Raw genomic sequence first — 20,319 nt, 5'->3', positions numbered from 1 at the left:
CCAATAGTCCTCCACTTAAGAAGAGTTAACACAGATATTTTCTATCCTAGACAAGATAGGCGGTAAAATTCACACCTATGTGTGTTTTTCATCGTTTACTTGACTCCTGGATCTACTTGGCAGCTTTTCTGAGAGTTCTAGAGCGTTTTTTTATTGACAGATTAACAGCCAGTTGTGTTAACGAGCGTCATTAAATCGGGTCCTGCGTGGTTAGGTCGCTTGTCTTTATAGCGCAAACTACTTCAACTACTTTTTTGAGTCTGTTTAATACCATAATAAAATCCTAGATCGGGCCGGCTGCTTTGGTTTTTATTGAGTTGATATATGGCCTGTGGTGGTGCGGATTGTAAACGCAACTGGGGCTGTTGAATCGTTCTTGCTACTCCGGTACAGGGTACTTTTCACTCAGCGGTCAGCCTGCTATGGGTAAACATAGCTCGGTCCGGAGCTCAATGGGGGCACCGGGAGAGAAGCTGGAACGGACTTTTATTTCATGGAACCGGCCGTGACCTCTTTGGCTGAATTATTTGGGATAAAATCCGCCCGTGTGCTCGAAACCAGGACGCTGAAGAGCAGCTGCAGTCTGTGCTGATCGGGAGTCCTAACATTTGACTTGCAGCTGACCTGCAAAGTCACCGGGCTTGTAAGTCTTTGCATTTATTTACAATTTCAGACTTGGAGTCTTTGACTCGTTCAGGAAGTCATTCTAGTACTCAAGGGTATAAATCCGAACTGTGCATCGCGTATGGAGCTAACACAGTTATTTACTACAATTAAATATGAAATACAGGTTGCTTCTTATTAAAGCTGTTATTTACAAGGTGAAAGGTGGACTATAGCGCAGCTTTCATATATGCTGAGGAGACATGATGACTTGTACGATTCTGAACGACGGCTGGTGAATGTCCATCTCAGGAGAAGAAATGCAAATATAAACCCAACAAACCTAGAGTCCTTCAAACAAGACTGGTGATTCTGGCGCACAGTTTGGTATTTGAGCTTGAATTCACCACATTCCTCTGAGCTTTTGCGTTAAAGCACTCGTTTACAGCTTCGTTTGAAAATCAAAAAGAAAAAGAAATAAAAATATAAACTGTATTAAAAACTCTAGCTGTTCATGCTCAATCAAATAGGTTCTAGATAAAGTTACTGTGACCCAGATCGCTTTTATGCACTACAAGAACAAGTAATGAGGTGCGTTGTGAAGCAGTGTAGCACATTGCCACATAAGTGTCAATTAACCTGACACTTCAAATTGTTAAGCAATAATTAGCATTATTTTCGATATGTTTAGAGTAGAAACATACATACTGTTCTGCAGGCATAAATGCTAGGGATATTTTTCTTTTCAGACCACAGGCTGTGGGAATTTTAATTGTCGGTGGGCCTCCGCCCTGCAGGGCGTTCTGCCAGCTCGAGAAGTTAATTGGAGACAGTCGTGCTGAAAAAGCTAAAAGAATTTTTCTGCAAACCACCTTAAATTTCAACATCTTCAGTGCTATGACTAAAGAGAGTTTCGGAAAATAACCTTCATGGACACACAAACAAAATCCAATACCGTCATGCTCGTTTTCTTAACATTGCCCATATCCATTTAGATGTTCTCTTCAAATATCCTGTAGAGAAAATATTTCCGATCTGACATGGCATAGATTGGCACAAAAGCATGAAACAACTGGGAAGACGTCGGTGACCAAAAAAACACAATTCCACTGCCAAAACTGAGAATAATGAAGTACATGTGCAGAATTCAGCCTCGTCTGTTCAATCTTTATGTTTTTATCTTCGTTTTAGTCAAAGTACCGAGCTTTAATGGCAACTTTACAGAAAAAAAAGTTCTTCCGATGATTCTGCTTAAAGCTGAAGCCGTAACCAAACTAATTGGGCTTTTCCCCCTAACCCTTTTTTGTTTACATGCATTTACATTGCACTAAATCCATTTCCAATATCTCCCATTTTCTGTTTTCTGGCATATAATTTAACATTTAAATATTATATTAAAATCAATCGCAGGAGTCATTTAGTGAGAATGAAGCAGGCTGAGTCAATTAAAAAATAAAGTGTAAGAAAGCAATTTAAATGCATGATGAAGATGGCTTTACTTCATGCATTTCTGTATTTTCAGATATTGAAATTGCAAAGAAAATGATCGCAGTGTGTCTGATATACTAAAGTGAATATTTTTAAGTAAACCTAGTTTGTTTTTCCCACAGCGAACGCTCCACCATCATATTGTAACCAATGACAAATTAGATCTAAAGCTAAAAGTATTTTGACTGTTAATCACAATCAAGTTAAAATTAAATAAATGTAGTCGGTGGGGTAAGAAAAATAACATGAACTTAACAATTTTCTAAATTATTTTGTCACAAAACAAACCAAAACAAAAAACAATAATATGTAGATGTAGCATTAACCCAGCTAAAATGTCATTATGCAGACATTTAATATTAGAGAAAAGGTTTGGAGAGATTTTTTTTCTTTTCTTTTTTTAAAAGTAAATAATATTTTTTTAATTGCTTTTCAATTTTTTTTTTATTATTTTTAATTAGATAAAATATATTCATTGGCCCTTTGATCTGAAATTTAAAAAACCCCGATCAACTACTCCCTGTGATATTTGTATTTAATTTAATACAGAATCAGTCGGTTAATTGTTCAGTCGGTTAGTTTCCCTGGGGAAAAGGGGTCTCAACATTCTGTCTCATGAACTTTTAGTATTTAGATATTTAATTTCCCCACATACTGGCAATTTTTCTTCATCCGCTGTTCTTTTCTTCCTAAACGGCGGAAACGTTTTGAAAGGAGCGCAAAATAGGCACTAACATTTATCTTCTGAAATAGAGTGAGGGTCTCAAGTATTCTCCTTTGCATTAAAAGAAACATAATAACATTTTTCATGGAATATGCATAATGAGTTAACACACATAGAGACATCGTTTCCTCTTTTGTCTGTCGTTTTGTTTGCCTGGCTTTGGAACAGTTCTTTCTGATATCAAACTGCATTTTCTATTTTGTTTGTAGAAGTAGTCTGTTAAAATAGGCATGCATCACGTGGTCACATTAATATTTTAATGTAATATAATTCATATGTTTTTGAATTATTTCTAAAAATCAAGAACAACTCATATATTATGAACGCTGAGTACAAAACCACGGGAACAGACTGTTTCAGTGTTAATTCTGAAACTAAAGGAAAAAAAAATCCCAAATGTGATAACAGATACTGCAAAAATTAAACTCCGAGATTAACACTGATACATGCTTCTGGTAAAATAACTGCCATGTAATAAAGTCATATTTACAGTGGACGTCAGCGTTTATAACCCCAGTAATAGCGGTGTAATAATAAGTCTAAAAAATAAAATAAGATAATAATAAATAATTAAAAGAAATCGTTAACACTTACTCATGTGATTTACAATTGCTCATTTAGGCTTTATATTCTTATTAAAGGTAACGGTTGTTACGTTACAATAAAACCTGATGAGTATCATAACCTGTGTGACTGATGCGATCTATATATTTTAACAACGACCACGTGGCTGAACCTCGTAGATCATTATATTTCTCAGCTGAAAAGCTTAAGGAGGTTTCCAAAGGATTTAATACGTCTTATACATAACCCCTCATTCACCTATTCACACAAGCGTTTTTCTATGCTTAAATCTTTCTATCTAACACTGATAGATGCATCGGACCAACTTGGAGTTAGTATCGTGCCCATGTCTTGCATACAAACCAGCAACGTTAGGATTACAAGATGACCGCTCTCCCTCCTAAGCTACAGGCACAGTGAAGTCAGTATTAATCATTAGTTAAGCAGCAGGAAAAAAGTAGAAACATATCGTTATGCTGGATGGGCTCACGGCGAAGTAATGTCTGGAAACATCTTAACTACAATACAGCTGCTGATGATACATTTTGTATCATTTGACTCAAATAGGGATAAAAACCATCAGCCTTGTTGATAAGTCCACGAAATCTTTTACGTTCAGGCACTGCGTTGCTCTATGCAGGGATGATAGTCGATCTGCTGATGTAATTATAGTATCTTAAAAATTTACAGGAGACAAACATTATGGGTCTGTTAAGGTGGGTGCACAATATAAAAGCAAGAATTTTATTTATTTTATTTTTTGCCTGGCGTAGTAATTCATGATTTGGTACCATCAATACCTACAACCATTCTTGTATTGAGAATAGAGATTTATAAAGCTTACTTAAATGCATGCTCTTGCTAACATTTGTTCTACTATACATGGCCTCAGAGGACATTTTTACCAGCAGTATTGAAATCCTAGACAATGTTTGATCATGAATATCTCAAAAAACTATTAAAGAATCAATTTTTCAATGGTTTCTCTCACCACAAAATTAAATCAGGATCTGTAATTTGTGAGTATTGGCTAGTTAAAATGTGGAAATAAATGACTAAATAAAACCGCCCTGTGTAGTCGCATATTTTAGCACACACTAATAAAATTAAACGAAAATAATACATAATAATGCAAAGAAAAATATGTAAAATACTTTTTACCATGAATTTCTTAGTCAAAAAAATAAATAGAATGCATAAATATATGCATATTTTTTCATATTTCAAGACTCACTCTGAAGGGATGCACATTGCTCTGGAGATGTTTTATGATTCACATTAAGTTATATGTTTCTGCATGTCCTCCTTCATTGCATCCCCGAATCCCTTCCTCTTTTCTAGCAGCTTCATATTAATTGCACATGTCCAAACCATCTCAAACTCACCTCTAAAAATGTGTCTCTAAACTGCTCAGTCTGACCTGTTCCTCTGACATATTCATAATTAATTTCTTCTGTCCATCCTGGTCACTCCCAATGAAAATGTTTGCATTTCAGATATTGCCACCTCCACTTCAGCCTTCTGTCGTTTTTTTAGTGCTACCATATCCAAACCATACAGGACCTTTCCTTTCACCCTTGCTGGTATCTTTCTGTCACAGATCTCCTCTGAAACCCGTTTCCACCAATCTGCCTACACTTTTTCACCTCTCTTGTGCTCTACCCATTGCTTTGGATGGTTAAATCAAGGTATTTAAACTCATTTACCTTCACTACCTGTACTTATTGGTCTCACCTCTCCATCTGTCTCCCTCTCATGCACACACACATTGCTTCTACTGACTTTCACTCTTATTGTCTTGAGATCACAATGTCATCTGCAAAAATCAGAGTCCACAGACTCTGATTTTGATACATCACCATGACAAACAGAAAGTGACTGAGATCCTATCCCTTATGTAATCCCATCCCATGAACACATCTCTCACTCCTACAACACAACTATCTCGCTGCCCTTATGCAGGTTCTGCATAATCTTTACTTCTCTGCTACTCCTCGTGCAGTATCACAGTTCTACTCTTGGGCTATCACATGCTTTCTCTAGATCCACATAGACACAGTGAATGGTAAATGGTAGCGCTTTTCTACTCTTCTGAGCACTCAAAGCGCTTTATACAACTTGTGCATTCACCCATTCACACAATCACATTTTCTTAGTGCTTTCTAACTAACATTCACACACACTCATACTTTGATGGATGCATCGGAGAGCAATTTGGGGTTAGTATCTTGCCCAAGGGGAAGCCAAGAATCAAACCACCAACCTTCCGATCAGTAGATGACCTGCTCTACTGCCTGAGCTACAGTGCAACTCCTTCTGACCTTCTTCATACTGCCCTCTCAAAGCATCAGCGCTCTCAAAGCAAACATTCGCTGCCTGGAAAAAGGAAAATTGAATATGTGCACCCACTGCTGTTCATTGATCAGCTCTTCTCCCCTGAATCTAGCTTGAAGAACTCTTTGCCATAGCTTCATAATATGGCTCATCAACTTTCTTACACTTCCCCAAACCAACCCAAAGGCTAGTTTAAATGTCTGCAGCCTTTCCACAGGTATTCCCACTCCGCATTCTCTTCATAGCTGTCCTCACTTCCTCCTCACTAATCCTCTGCTCTTTGTGATTAAATACTGTCCTCTATCTGTCCTCTCTCTCTCTCTCTCTCTCTCTCATTTTCCACATTTATCACATTCTCAAAGAACTCTGTCCATCTTCTCAGCATGCTCTATTCATTCATTAGTATATTTCCATCTCTATCCTCTCTATCACTCTAACACTGCTGCACATCCTTTCCAGCCTGGTCTCTGTCTAGTTAACCTATGAAAGTCCTCTTCTTCTTCTTTAGTATCCAGCCTCATATACAAATCACTATAATCGCTTTCCTTTGCCACCCATCGCTTTTCTGTATGCCTTGCCTCAGAGTACTCTTGTCTACTTTCTTTATCTCCTTGACTGTCCCATTTTTTCTTTGTTCTTCCTTTGAGTATTTTCCTGTACCTCCTCATTTCACCAAGTCTCCTTGTTCTCTTTCCTGTATCCAGATGGCACACCAAATACCTTCTTGGCAGTTTCCCAGTCACCCCACCACCGAGAGCCTGTTTCAACTCCTGTCTGAACTCTGTGCAACATTTTTCCTTCTTCTGCTTCCACCACTTAATCCTTGCCTGTGCCTTCACTCACTTCCTTTTCTTCATTTCCAAAGTCATCCTACAGATCACTGTGCAATGCTATCGAGCTGCTCTCATGGTTTTAGGTTTTGGACTCAGTTTGTGGACTTTTGAATTCTTCTTTATCATTTTATTCTCCATTTGGTTCTTAGTTTGCTTATTATTGGTTGACACTTGCCTAGGTATCTTGAGCATTAAGTTCTTTGGCTCACTTAATATTCTGCTTCAACATATTTGGTTTAGTCTTTTCCTATTTTTTCTTAGTCTTTCCCTACTTGTATCAACTTTGTCTGTCAATGTCTCTGTGTTTAGTTACATCCTGTTTTATTTTGTTAACCTCTTGACTCATTTCTGTTGTATTTCGTATTGCTTCCCCTATTTTGTTAATCTGATTAGTTTCAACTTTTTCACTATTTTGCCCCACCCATGTTGCTTTTGCCGGATTAGCCTCCGATCTATCGGAATCCTTTGTTAGTCTGTTCTTGTTCTGTTACTCTGATTGCCTGCTGATCTGTTTCTGCATGTTTTCCCTGTTGGTTTTCTCCATGTTACTACTTTGCTTATTGGGCTCTGTTTTTTTCTAGAAGTCTCAGCCTCAGTTGAGATTATATTTTTGTTTGTTAAATATAGCTGCACTTCTGCACATGGGTCCACATTCTCCTTAATTCCTTAAAGCTACATTTGCCCCTGCAACTACAGTCTCATATCTTTTTCAGATTGCACTTTCTGCATAAATGCAAAATGTGGTCCACTCTCATGCATCATGCTGTGTTTCTGTCTCTCCTTGAAGTATGTATTGACAGCTATTTCCATCATTTTCACAAAATCCACTTTTTCATTATTTTTTTTTTACTTTTTTGTGGTAGAACATAATCACCAAATGGGATGATGGGTGATTCCATTACACCACAGCAATACCACATAAAGAAGGCTCGTATTTACAATCATTTTATCCAATAGACTGTTTGTTTAATGGGACAGGACAAAGTACTTTTTTTCTGTTTGGTTTTTTTTACCAGCACACAATAAACAGCAGCTACAACTAGTGCTGGGATGTGCTTGGTTTACGCCTCTTTTCGGGCTGGTGGCATGCAGCTGGTGTGACTCAGGCAGGATTGAAATGTGCCAAAATTAAAAATTAGCTTTATTTTTGTGCTTCATATCAACCTAAACTGTCAACTCACACGAGTCCGAGTCCTTCTTGAGTCTGACACTGGCTCCACTCAAACAAATTTCATATTACAATATTATAATACTAGAAGAACCGATGGTCACACCAGCAACAAAAAATAAAATAAAGAAGAAAATAAGAAAAAAAATTCTTTAATATCTCGCTATGTTTACTTGCAATATCCAATGTGTCAACTTTACAGACATCTGTTCTGGGCAAGCATGCAACATGCGACAGCATGCTTTTGTATGACTTTGTTCAGAATGTAAATCCATGTTAATTGACAGTATTTTAGCTGTCACGCAAGTATAATAAGCCGCTTAGGGTTTTTTGGGGGAAAGGTTCAGGCCTTAGAGTATTGCCTTTCTCTGGTTTTGATCAAATCACTGGATTGTGTGTGGTTAAATCCAGCAGCAGGAGGTCAGCCTGCTGCCATAAATCATATCTAACAAGTAAAATCCATTCAGACCAGGTTGCTGCTTGGCTTAATGAATATCCAGCTGTGACTCCGATATGAAAAGAAATTTGAAATCATGTCTAGGGATGGTTTTGTAGACTAGAATGCCTGTAAAAAAAAAGCATACACAGACAAAAAGTTTCAGTTCAGACTCAGAAAATCTGACATGAGGGTATTAAAAGAGAATGCTACAGACAGGAAGGATAACAAAGCAGACATTCCATAGGGTAGAAACCTTCCTTTTGGGTATCTTTTGTTGACCACCAATAGACAATAAAAGGCAATTCAGCCACCATAAGACAATACTCTACCATAATATACACAACGTGTACAGCTGCCGCCTCTACTTTCTCTAGCCACAAATAAACAAGATGGCCAATTACCCCTTGGTAAAACGTCAAAAGTGGGAAAGAGAGAGAGGAAAAGGAAAGAGATACATAGATGAGCAGGGAGGGAGTCAGAGCAGATATGAAGCTTGAGACGATGTGCTGGGACACAAATGTTGCTGTCTCAACATGGCGCCTGCAGACCTGCAGCGGGGGAACAGTCCTTACTGTCTCCTTTAGTAAGCTCATGTTTACTTCCTTCTGTTTCTCCACCCTTCTTACCCTGCACTCCATGTTTACCATATTTTCCCAGTGAGTATTTTCCTTTCCTCAGTGTCTTTTCTTTTCCTCCTCTCCTCTCCTCTCTTCTCCTAAAAAACAAATGGGCGCTGGTTGTTGCAACAGCATGTGTTTCTGATTAAAGCTCCACACTGGAGTCTTGTGGATTGCTTCTCATGCAAAATAATGTGACCCAGGGTGTCAGATTTAGCCTGTAATGAAACAGGGTAATCTTTATGTTGAGGAAAGTGCATCCACTTTTGACTGCCACTATTCTATTATGTTTTAACATGTTCCAATCTCCATCAATTTTTTATTATAATAAACATAATTTATAATAATAATAAAATAATAAAAATCCCAACTGGCGAAGCAGATTGGATATTTACTGTAAGGTAATATTTTATACTTGACCTTACCTTCTACCATCTGTCTTAAACCCTTAACCCAGATAAGTCAGGAAACAGGACAAATACTTTTTTAGTATCTATGAAGAGACCACTATTCCTGGAGCTCGCCAGTTATAGTGAAAATGCTACTTGAACATGATGTCATCCTGAAGTTGTCTTATGAAAGACTTAAATACAGTCCTTGTGGAACAAACCACGTTGCTAACAATACATTTTTTTACCATTAACAGTAATACTGATGATGACATCACTAGTCTGATGCTATGTTAATCTCTACTTCGACTGTAATAATTTAATGGATAAAAAACAGATGAATAAAAAAAAACATTTCAAAAAACAAAAAAAACTACAATTCATGTTAAATATTTGTTACATTTGTAAACTGCAATATCTTGTTCTGTTATTTTATAGACATTACATATGTACTCAGAGCAGTTAACACAAAAACTTGTACAATTACTGCCAAGCTGTGCTCTTATTGTAGATGATGTGTGTTTTATGTAAACACTGTGATCACCACTCATGCTCAGCTATTTGGGTGCTTAATAATATTTACCAATATTAGTTAAAAGTCTTTTTTTCTTAAAACACATTCTTTCTTCTTCAACAAAATTTGAAGTTATGATGTCAAACAGTGTTTTAAGATGCTTAGTGAATAACCTGCCCAACTCTTTATTTTATTGCATTTTTTAAAAATCCATTTTAAAATTACATTTCAATACAGCTCCCAACATAGATCATAATAATTCAGTTCAATTCATCTACAATACAGAGAAAACCGCAACAAACAAATGGCAGCCATCTGTCTACCAACAGCCCCTCTTTTCTCTATGTATGTATATGTGTGTACACTGTACAACCTCTTAAGTTCCCAGAACTTTAAAAAAAAAAAAACTATGCAAACTCGTTGCCTCAAAAAAAACTAAGTAAAGCCTACTTAAGATAACTGCATTAGGACAACTTATTCATTTCAAGTACTAAGAACAACTCGATATTTCTGACTGTGCAATATTAATTGTTTACCCACTGATAAACATTTCAAGTTCTACTAAATTAAAAACAATTTGTGGTAACTTTAAAAAAAAAAAAAAAAAAATCACATTATGTTTTATCATCCTTGAAATTTCTAGTACAACACTTATATTCATTGTTATATAAATGTAAGTATGATTCAAAAAGACTAATTAACACTTCTTGTGGTGTTAAAATCAGCCCAACTTTTATTTTCAAATGCAAAAACGCATATCAGCCAACATACTGGACACTGTTCTACTGAACAACAAACAATTACATTGCCATCATTGTTTCAGTATAAGGTTATTAACAAAGTCTCAGATTTAATTATTGTGAAACTATGTTTATACTCCCGATTACTTTGTATTGCAAGTTACATTTCTTATATAATCAAAATAAAATGTATTTATTGTTCAGCCACAAGTGCAGTCTCTAGATCAAACAACATATTTGTTTTGCATTCAAACACAGAAGGTTGTATGTTGTAATATTTTAATGATGGCTTGTGGTCCTGGTATTACTGCCTGAATGACCGTCATGGATTTAGGTGATCCTAATGTAAGTGCAGAAGAAAGTCTTTAACATTGTCCCAACTTCCCTTAAGTACAGTGGAAGTGGATGTGGGTTGGAAATGCAATGACCTTGAACCCGCAGGTGACCATCCTCACTGACCACACCATCTGTGATGGAGGACTCATCTCTCCTGGTGTCCTGCAAGCAAACAATCATATTCTTTAGAACACCAACTTATTTGCTTTCTTAAAACATTTTTTTTTTTCATTTGCTATAGAACAGACGCCGATTTAGACAATCTCAGGCTCTCTCCCCACCGGAAAGGTGACATTCAATGTCCCGCTTGTCAGTCTGGATACCCCTGACCACCACCTGACACAATAATGTCATGAAATCATATTTTTAAAAAGGGCTATGGAAACACGGCCAATAACTTTTCATCCTGGTGATCTGCAGAATAAATTAGGCACAAAACAAATTTCACTGTTCAAAAACTTGCAGACTTCACTATATACAGTGTAGACAGTGTGGACCCTGTAAACTAAATTTGTGGAATATGATCTTTCAAGAAATGCAGATCAAACTGCCGTTGTTTGTATTTACTTACTCAGCTTGTCTTGTAGAATTTATATAAGTCAGCTGTGATTTTAACTTAATTCTTTAGAATGACAGGCTAAAATTACTTTATTTTTTAACAAAGCCAAACTAGACTTTAACCATTTAACAGGCCACTAATCTGGTTTATGGCTTTAAGCTTTCACAACAAAACTTGTATCTAAACACAACTTTTAACAAAACAAATACTATTAAGACTATTATTATCTTAAGTGTAATTAAACTAAAATAATGGGAAACGTCAAGTGATGCATGTTAAAAATAATACTTCCTATATAAGGGAAAATTGAAAATTAAAAATCTGAAAACAGTGTAGATTCTTTAAACTTTCCATTCTAAAATAACACACTACATCTGGAAAACTGTCCCTTTTTTTTTTTTTTTTTTTTTTTTTTTTTTTTTTTAAAAAGGAGGAAAAAAAAAGGAAAGAAAAGGTACAAGCTTCAGCCATGGAACCAACAAAGCAGATTTAGAGAAACTGTTCTTAAAAAACAGTGCTAATGCAACGGAATAAAACAATGATCAGAAATCTGTATGTATCTAAATATAGGATTTATGTGCTTCATAACTGATTCTAGTATATTTTTCACATATTCATCTAATCTACATTAAATATATAACTTAAGGACCTTACATGTGAGGCATGAGTTTTCTATTAAATGTTAGGTAACAAAACGGTAAGCTAGACAAAAAAAAATAAAACAAAACTAATACAATCTAAAATCTAAAGAAAAGACACCCTCGGGTTCAGTTAGACGCACTCACCTGTAGTTTGTGAAAAAAAAAAAATATCAATAGTGCATTTTAGTTCTACACTACACTGGGGAGTGGTTGCATGCATCCTGGGAAAAAATACGATTCATATTCATTGACCATATATGCAGGCAAAAACAGCATATGTACATAATGTATATGCACATATGTATACAAAGAGGACAGTTCACACGTTCCCTGTCTTCATTAGTTTCACAGCTTCGAGATTTGCAAGCTCTTCTCCAACAGTCCATCAGACCTGAAACAAAACTGCAGCTCCAGTTATGCTATGCTACCTGAATTCTCAGGTTCTGGTTCATCGTCGCCTGGCTGGTAGGTCGATGTTTATGTTAATTTCCATGAGGCGGCGCTGTCGAGTCAGGCACTGGTAAAACAAGTTCTCCAGCTCCACTTGATCGGTGTCAGGACAACGCTTTTTCCCCCACTCAGGTCATGCCAACAACCAGAGGGCTCATCTGGAGAAGACTTAAAGGCGACACACATCGGGCACATGTTAATGTATTAATCTTTTTTAATTAATACTACTACAATACAGCTTTCAGAAGCAGGAAATATAATGTAGTGACTTTGAAAGAAATACCATTCATCATTTAATGTATAACTGGAGTAAACATTCCTTTTTGTTTTCCATACCACATTTTCTGATGAATTTGAATAAATATAAACAGATAAGAAATAAAGATAAAAAGGGCAACTGTGTATCCTTGTATCACTATATTTATTATTCGACCAAAACCTTTCTAGACACAGTCGAAACAAGGTAAGAAAATATGAAATAATACATTATTATCATTATTCATACTACTAGTAGTTTTAGTATCAGTACTAGTAGCGGTTGTAATACAGTACATGGGGTAAACAAAATCAAAAAGTTAAAATCTAAAATATTTACTTTGTATGACATTTGACGACAATTAAAGTCTTCTGTAATAGAGTACAGTGTTATTCTACCAAACAGGGAGGAGAAACTCTGGGAAGAACTTTGAGTTAATACTACTACTACTACTACTACTACTAACAACTCAGCACATTATTCAGTGTTCTGACACTGGTGATGCCAAACGCATCAGCCTAAGATACCATCACAATTTAACCGGAATAACAGGGTATAATTTTATAGTAACGTCAGTTTATCTAATGTTACAGATGTTATTTGGCTCGACAGTCGTACTTACCAAAACAACGCTTGTCGCGGCATAAGAACTAAATAAAAACTTAAATACAAAATATATGGTTCAGTTATTATGGCTGTTAGTATCAGACTTAAGCGATTTGAGGAAAATGAACGAACATGTGTGGACTGATTCCAAACGGTTCTCATGTTTCCTTATTTTTCCGATCTCGTCATTTAGGAACGTGTTGGGTGCCCAGAAGCGTAACATGTTGACTTTGTCACCTAGCGTAAAATATTACGCCTGGGGAGTGAGAACGTGTTGCATTATTAGGCTACAGGGTGTTCCAGCTGTTTTACAGTCACTGATCGATACCCATCAGTATAGATCATAAGTATAAATGGCAGAAAACACTTTAGCATTCGCTTTCTGTGGTACTGGCCACCTGGATGCACACTGGTCACAGTGTGGGAAACCTCTGGTTTAAACAGTGATAATTCACAATAATGTCCCCTCCATTCCGCGATTTCTGCAAGACATCTCTTTTAGACTTTTAGAGTAAAGTTTGTGGAAAAGTTGTATGGTCAAAAAATACTGATGACTTCTGTAGCGACATACTGCTCTCCTGTACCCTCCAAGAAGTACAGTAGATGTGTTAGAAGCTAAAAATAATAAATAAAAATGAATCATTTATCGATTCCTTGAAAAAGAAGAATCTACTTCCTGAATTAGTAAAATTTAAAAACCGTTAACAAGAGACAACGAGAGAGTGCGTTTTGGTTCACAGGACTTTTATATTATTATATTATACTTTTTTTCCCCCTTCATTTTACTTGTTATGGACTGGGTCTTATATGGTTTTTACTACTCTACCTGAGCGCTCAAAGTGCTATAATTATGCAAAATTCACCCTTAAACACTTTTTTCTAGTCATAAGTGCTTTTCTATTTAACATTCAGACACATTCACACTCCAGTTGATGCATCCGAGAGCAGGGTTAGGATCCTGGATACGTGGCATCCAGACTGGAGCAGGTAGAGATCGAACCAGCAACCTCGCGAGCTACAACCAGCCGTTTGTTAAATCTGATGGCATTGCATTGTTGCCTTCCTGGTGGCCAGCTGTATGCGGGAAGTGAGTAATTAAATTCTAAAGAAGCAATATATCCATTTGAGGGAGAAAAGTAGTGGGGGGAAATAAGTTATAATATACGTATATTATATAAGTTAGTCTTTTTAAGTTATTCTCTCATAACAACCAGCCAGCCAAGCGACACGGAAGTTAGAGTGCCACCTACCCGCCAGAGAGCCCTTAGCTACACCCCGTTTGTTTCTATTTAGCACACCTTCCCGAGTGCCCTCCTCTCTCTGAATTGATGTATCCCCACCCTTCTTCTGCTACGTCTATTCATTATCTAAATCTTTTCTATTTTTTTTTTTTTTCAGTTTTCTCATTTCTAATTTCTCTCGATCCGACACGTTCACTCTTCCATACCTTGTTTTTTTGGGCCGCTGTCCCCCCCACCATGCTGCCCCCACCAGGCTGTCCCATCCAGCGATACTGCTTTTTCTAAGGCTAAATTGGACCAGAACAGAATGACATGTTATTTCTTTATGTTATATCCGTTCTCCACTCCTCGTCCACCTTCCTCTTCTCTAATGTAATTAAGCAGCCGTCGTCTGTAGCAGTCATACATTCTCACTGGAAGTAAAGGTCTGCGTTTGTAGTGAAGGAGGACCTCTCTGGTTGTAGTTTTAGATACCCAAGTCACACTCCTGGAGCGGACCACAAGCCGGACCCGCGGCAAATATGAGAACAATGCATGATGAGCAGCAGGCTCCTTGACGGGGAATGTGTCGGGTGACTACCTGAGCTGCCGGTTTGCCTCGCGAGTAATGTGGGCAGATGAGGGCGCCATGGGATCTCTTGATGGTATACGGAAAAAAAAAAAAAAAAAAAAAAAAAAAAAAAAAGGTAAATATCCTACTATAGCCCATCCGACCAAAGCTCATCCCAAAAAACAAACAAAGCTGTGTATATATTCATTTATTTATACACACACATATACACATACATACACACATTATATATATATATATACACATTATATACACACATTATATACACATACATACACACATTACACACATACATACACACATTACACACACATATATGGAGAGCGAGAGAAACTCACACACAAACTCCCAAGATGGATCAAACAGGCACGACAGAGAATAGCTTAAAAAAGGGACAAAGCAAAAAAAGCAATGTCCAAATTTTAAGAAAACTGACATTTCTGATCAACCAGTTCAGTATGAAAACATTGCATTTAACTTTAAAATTCTTGTGAAGTTGACTGCAAGCTGCTCCGGAGGTTGTCTTCATCACTTCACAGTCGCAGAGATTTATGACCTGAAACTTTCGTTGGATCTAAATGAAAACGCCAGGTTGCTCTAATCAGAAAGAGAAAGATTGGTAGTCTAAACAAATTGGCTAGGGTCCACCAAACCTTTTTCCCCAGGGATCTTTAACTTGTTAATCCTGTCATGATCTCACCCGACGGCACGGGTTTTACCGGGACCTTGTAGCGCTCTCCTGCCATTGATACAGGCTCGTCATCTTTATGCACAATCTAGAAACTTTATCGTAACGGATATTGAAGATGGATTGCTAGAGAGCACCGGTGATTTGATTTCCGAGGTGGCTATGACGAGGGCCGAGGACGGTCGTCCATTGCACACAAACCTTCAGCTAAGGAAGGATTTCAGAGGGAGAGGCATACAAAGGGTTTATATTAGGCAGCCAATGACAGTTTCGGGCATACCACGCCCAAGGCGCTCGGAAGTTCTGACGTCGTTTTCTTATATATTATTAACTAATCTGCAGGCCTCATTAAATATTTTTGCGACATGTTCATATTTCACGGTCGCTTCAATCAAGAACCAATCGTGTTTCACCGCTTATAAGCGGGCAGGAGACTGAGGCAAAGTCGCCTTGACTGTCAAGCTGCATCCAATTACTGTTGCAGCTCGTAGTGGAATTTCCCCACCGAATACAAGTGTGCAGTCCTCTAAGCTTGTGTAGCAGCATGGGTCTTCTTTTAAGCTGGAAACATGATACACACAAACAACACCCCCCCCGCCCCACACACACACACTTCAGTAAATGCTGGCATATCTTTTTGAAAAAAAGAAATATCAGCATTTATTGTCCACAGATTTTGTAGATGTGTTTTTTAGAACCCTACAAAAAGACTCCACCAATCAAAACATTAAGAGCAAGTAACTGACGATAATGGGAAGGAAAAACAAAATTTTAACAGGAAGAAACCTCTGGCAGAACAAGGCTCAGGGAGGTGCAGCCATCTGCCACAACAGTTGGGGGTGAGGGGAAGAAGACAGAACAAAACCACACTGTGTAAGAGAGCCAGAGATTAATAATAACTAATGATTAAATGCAGTGTTATGTAGAACAATTCATCAAAACTTACAGAATTGCCAATAATTCATACAAACAATAAAATACAACTTTCAGAATTCATGGATATTAATCACTCTATCATCAGCTTAAAATATACCTTTTTGCTACTGCAAACACAGACATACAGTGGTTACTTGAAGCAAGTCTTGCCAAGGCAAGACTTGTTTTTCTCCTCATATAAACATTTTCTCTCTGTATATATATATCCATCTATCTCACAGCTCCGTTGCTGTCAAACTGTGCTGGCACATCTACAGCATTATGTGCTACATCATGTGCACAAGTATGTGCATGTCATTGTCCTAAAGAAACAGGGAAAACAATCCAGCAAAGAATGACCAAGGACCTGGAAGGGATGATGTCAAGAACCCATTCTTAAGGCAGAGAAATGGAGATAAAGCTGGTTTGAGGCTGTATTTAAATAGTGTTGGGAATCTTGTAAAACGCAATTGTATTATGAATGTCGAAAAGTGCCATCAGATTTTGATACACCATGCAATGCCATCTAAGAAATGGCTGCTTGGCACAGGTTCATTTCTTAGCATGATAATCATCCCAAACATACTGCCAGTGCTGTAAAATTAGCTGAATAGAAAACCAAAAAATGGAACACTATCATTCTCATCACTAACAAAGCAGACAGCGAACAGAACAAAAGGCAGCCAGCGTACAAAGAAGAAAACCAATAGTTCTGGAGAAGCAACTTAAAGAAATGACAATAAAGCTTACCTAAAAAAGCTCAGGCTCTAGATCAATAAATACACACAGTCATTCCAAATATTAACCTAAAATCTTGTTCAAAAAGTTAGTTGTTATACTATATAATCTACTTTCATTTATATTTGCACCTCTCACCCCAACTAGTTCTCATTATCCTACTAAATATATAGAAATCAGATGTGGCTCCAAACTTCAGTGATTGAACAGCATATATCTTAATGACTTTAAAAACAAGAAGTGGGTGCACAAGTTTGAAAAATAGCATCACCATTCCTGAAGAATCTCTTTGATTTCTGTATTTGTATTTCCGCGATGAGCATTGGTAATAAATATAAATTCTCAGACATTTTGTTGCTTGAATTTTTTTCTGTCTACAGCAAATGATTTCACAACAGTTGTTCTATAAATGTTGACATATATGATCCTAAAAAAGGACACCCAGACTGTCCTTCATATTAAATTTGTACGTAAACTAAGCCTATAACTGAGTTTTTGTCATAGCCAATATAGGCCAGCTGGATTCAAATGCTGGACTTGGAAACTCAAAGTTCAGTTTTATTTCCAGTGAAGTCAACAACAACACACTGCAAAAGGAGGGAAACAGTGATCCAAGAATCCATGGAGGAAAAGAGTCTAAACATCAAGTTATACACAAGAAACTCCTTCTCTCAACTCGGGTTAGGCTCACCCAACACCAGAGAAAGGAATCCAGGAATCTGTGCAGAAGAGACAAATGGGCAGTATCCACAGAAAATAGAAGCAAGACAACAACACAGTGAACCAGTTTCACTAACTGTATACCTTACCAATGCACCAATGACTGACTGCCAGCCATTATCTTAAGTAATGGCTTTGATAAACTCATTGGAGATAGGGTGATTACAGGGGAACCCAGAATGAGTCTCAACCACAGGCAAAGACAACAGCAGCACACAGAGAAGAGGAGCAACAGAGAATCATGGCATGAGAGACCAACAGGAGCTAAACGTGGTGAAGTCCATGACAGTTTTCATATTTGTATTTTTATATTTATAGTTTTTAGATTTAAAATAATCTGGAGGCACCACAGCTTAACTCATTATGTTATTCATAGCATGTTTTAGGCACTTTCTATTTATATCTATCTATAATATGTATAAAATTTTATTACACCTGATTCTAATCTGCTGTTAAATCTGTTTTACACTGCTGGAATTTCATCTGCAAAGCAAACACAAAGAACTTTTGTGTTTTACTTTTGAAATGATGAAATGATAACGAGCCTCATGTGACCACTCATCGTGACTCTCATTGTTAGGGTAAGTAACTGAAAGTAAGCGAATATGTTGAACTTCAAAAGTGTAAATGGCCCTTTTTTCTCAAATATCTGGCAAAAAATATGAGTAAAAGTCTTCATCTTCCCTTGCAAAAAATAAATTTTTTTACATTATCCCCTTGTATGTCTCCCAGCAACCACAATGGCCTCTCTGTGTAAAGTCTGCTTTCGCCCACTACAGGTTTGAAAGTCTACTTCTCTTGACATTTCACTGTAGAGTGGCTGGCCTGATTTCCTTATTCAAAAATAAAATTTGAAAAAAAAATTCAGGTTTCAGGGTTAAATCAGGAAACAGTCTCTACTTACTGATAAATCATATTAAGTGATCCTGACTGTATTTTTATGACATATTTAACATTTTGCTAAACCCATTAAATCTGTGAATGCCTTAAGAATAATATAGAATATGCATTTCCATTGTTACTACTTTTCTGTAATTTTGCCAATTTTGGTCAGCAATTTTTAAAGACACACAACTAATAAACAGTTACAGTACCTATACCTTTTAAAGGTTTACTATTAGATGAGGACATTATATTCTCAAAAAATCAAAATATTTATTAATTTATTTTACCATTTTTGTGGTGAAAACTTCCATAACTACTCATCTGTTCAATGACTGTAAGGAAGAGGACTCCCTTACTACATTTATTTATATTATATTATCTGTATAGCACTTTAGAGCATACAGATTGTGATTAAGGTTTACCAGTAAGGAAAGCTAATGCAAATGTGTTTGTGTGAAATCTAGGAATAAAAGTGGTGCAAATAAGTGTTTGTAAGATAATGATTACTCACCTTTCTTGCCTGTGTCCTCTTCAAGGTGTTTGGGCAAATGTTTCCCCGGGGGTCTAGACACCATGTAAAGGTTCCGGGAGAGACCATTGGTAAAGACAGTGTGGTCAATCTTTTTGTGCTTGGGGTTTCTGGGTTTTTATAATATTGGGTTTGGTGTAACATTAAAGTGTGAACTATTTATTAATATGAAAATGTGAAATGTATTTATGTATTTATTTATTCTAATTGATATATTGTATACTTCGGTGGAAGGTTGGGATTTAAGAATTTACCTAAGAGTGGAAGAATGGGTTAGTCTGTGACAGCTGAACATATTTAAGGCTGCCAGTTGTCATTAGAGAGGGTGGATTTGTGCTGTGAAGAAGCTCATGAGTTAATTGTTGTAAGGAGAGCTGTATAGCAAATAAAAACTTTTGTTCCACTACACTTGCCTTGGTCCATCTCACTGTGTTTCCAGCTGCTAAGGGCCGCCCTGTTACAATGACAACCACATTTATTTAAATCTACAGAATTAATTGTCTTATATTAAGTTTCTTGATTGCTCATGTTTAAGTTTCTTGATTGCTCATGTTTGAAAAAAGCAGGAAAATTCGGTAGAATTTATAGCAAAGAATCTGTGAAATTGCTCATTTTTTCTTCAGTGTACACTGCTGACTACAACTTATGCATTTGTAGAAGAAAACTGAATAACTGGAGGTCCATGTACACTTGGTTTTGTGAACACTGGAAAATGAACACGCAAACAAGTACATCCTTTTCTAGTAATGTTAAATTGTTATGTAGGAGCAC

General features: G+C 36.9%; 1 long non-coding RNA gene across 1 annotated transcript; it reads right to left on the bottom strand.

Annotated features, from left to right (window-relative positions):
* Positions 1-10,290: 10,290 nt before the first annotated feature.
* Positions 10,291-19,833, bottom strand: LOC106098326 (uncharacterized). Its single transcript, XR_001224524.2, has 3 exons — positions 19,531-19,833; positions 12,378-12,567; positions 10,291-10,911 (listed from the first exon to the last, which is right to left on the bottom strand). It is a non-coding gene; the product is annotated as an uncharacterized LOC106098326 (long non-coding RNA).
* Positions 19,834-20,319: the final 486 nt, after the last annotated feature.

This window comes from Oreochromis niloticus, linkage group LG4 (genome assembly GCF_001858045.2).
Source record: "Oreochromis niloticus isolate F11D_XX linkage group LG4, O_niloticus_UMD_NMBU, whole genome shotgun sequence".
NCBI lineage: Eukaryota > Metazoa > Chordata > Actinopteri > Cichliformes > Cichlidae > Oreochromis > Oreochromis niloticus.
The sequence above is the reverse complement of the archived record's forward strand: the minus strand, read 5'-3'. Positions and strand labels throughout refer to the sequence as shown.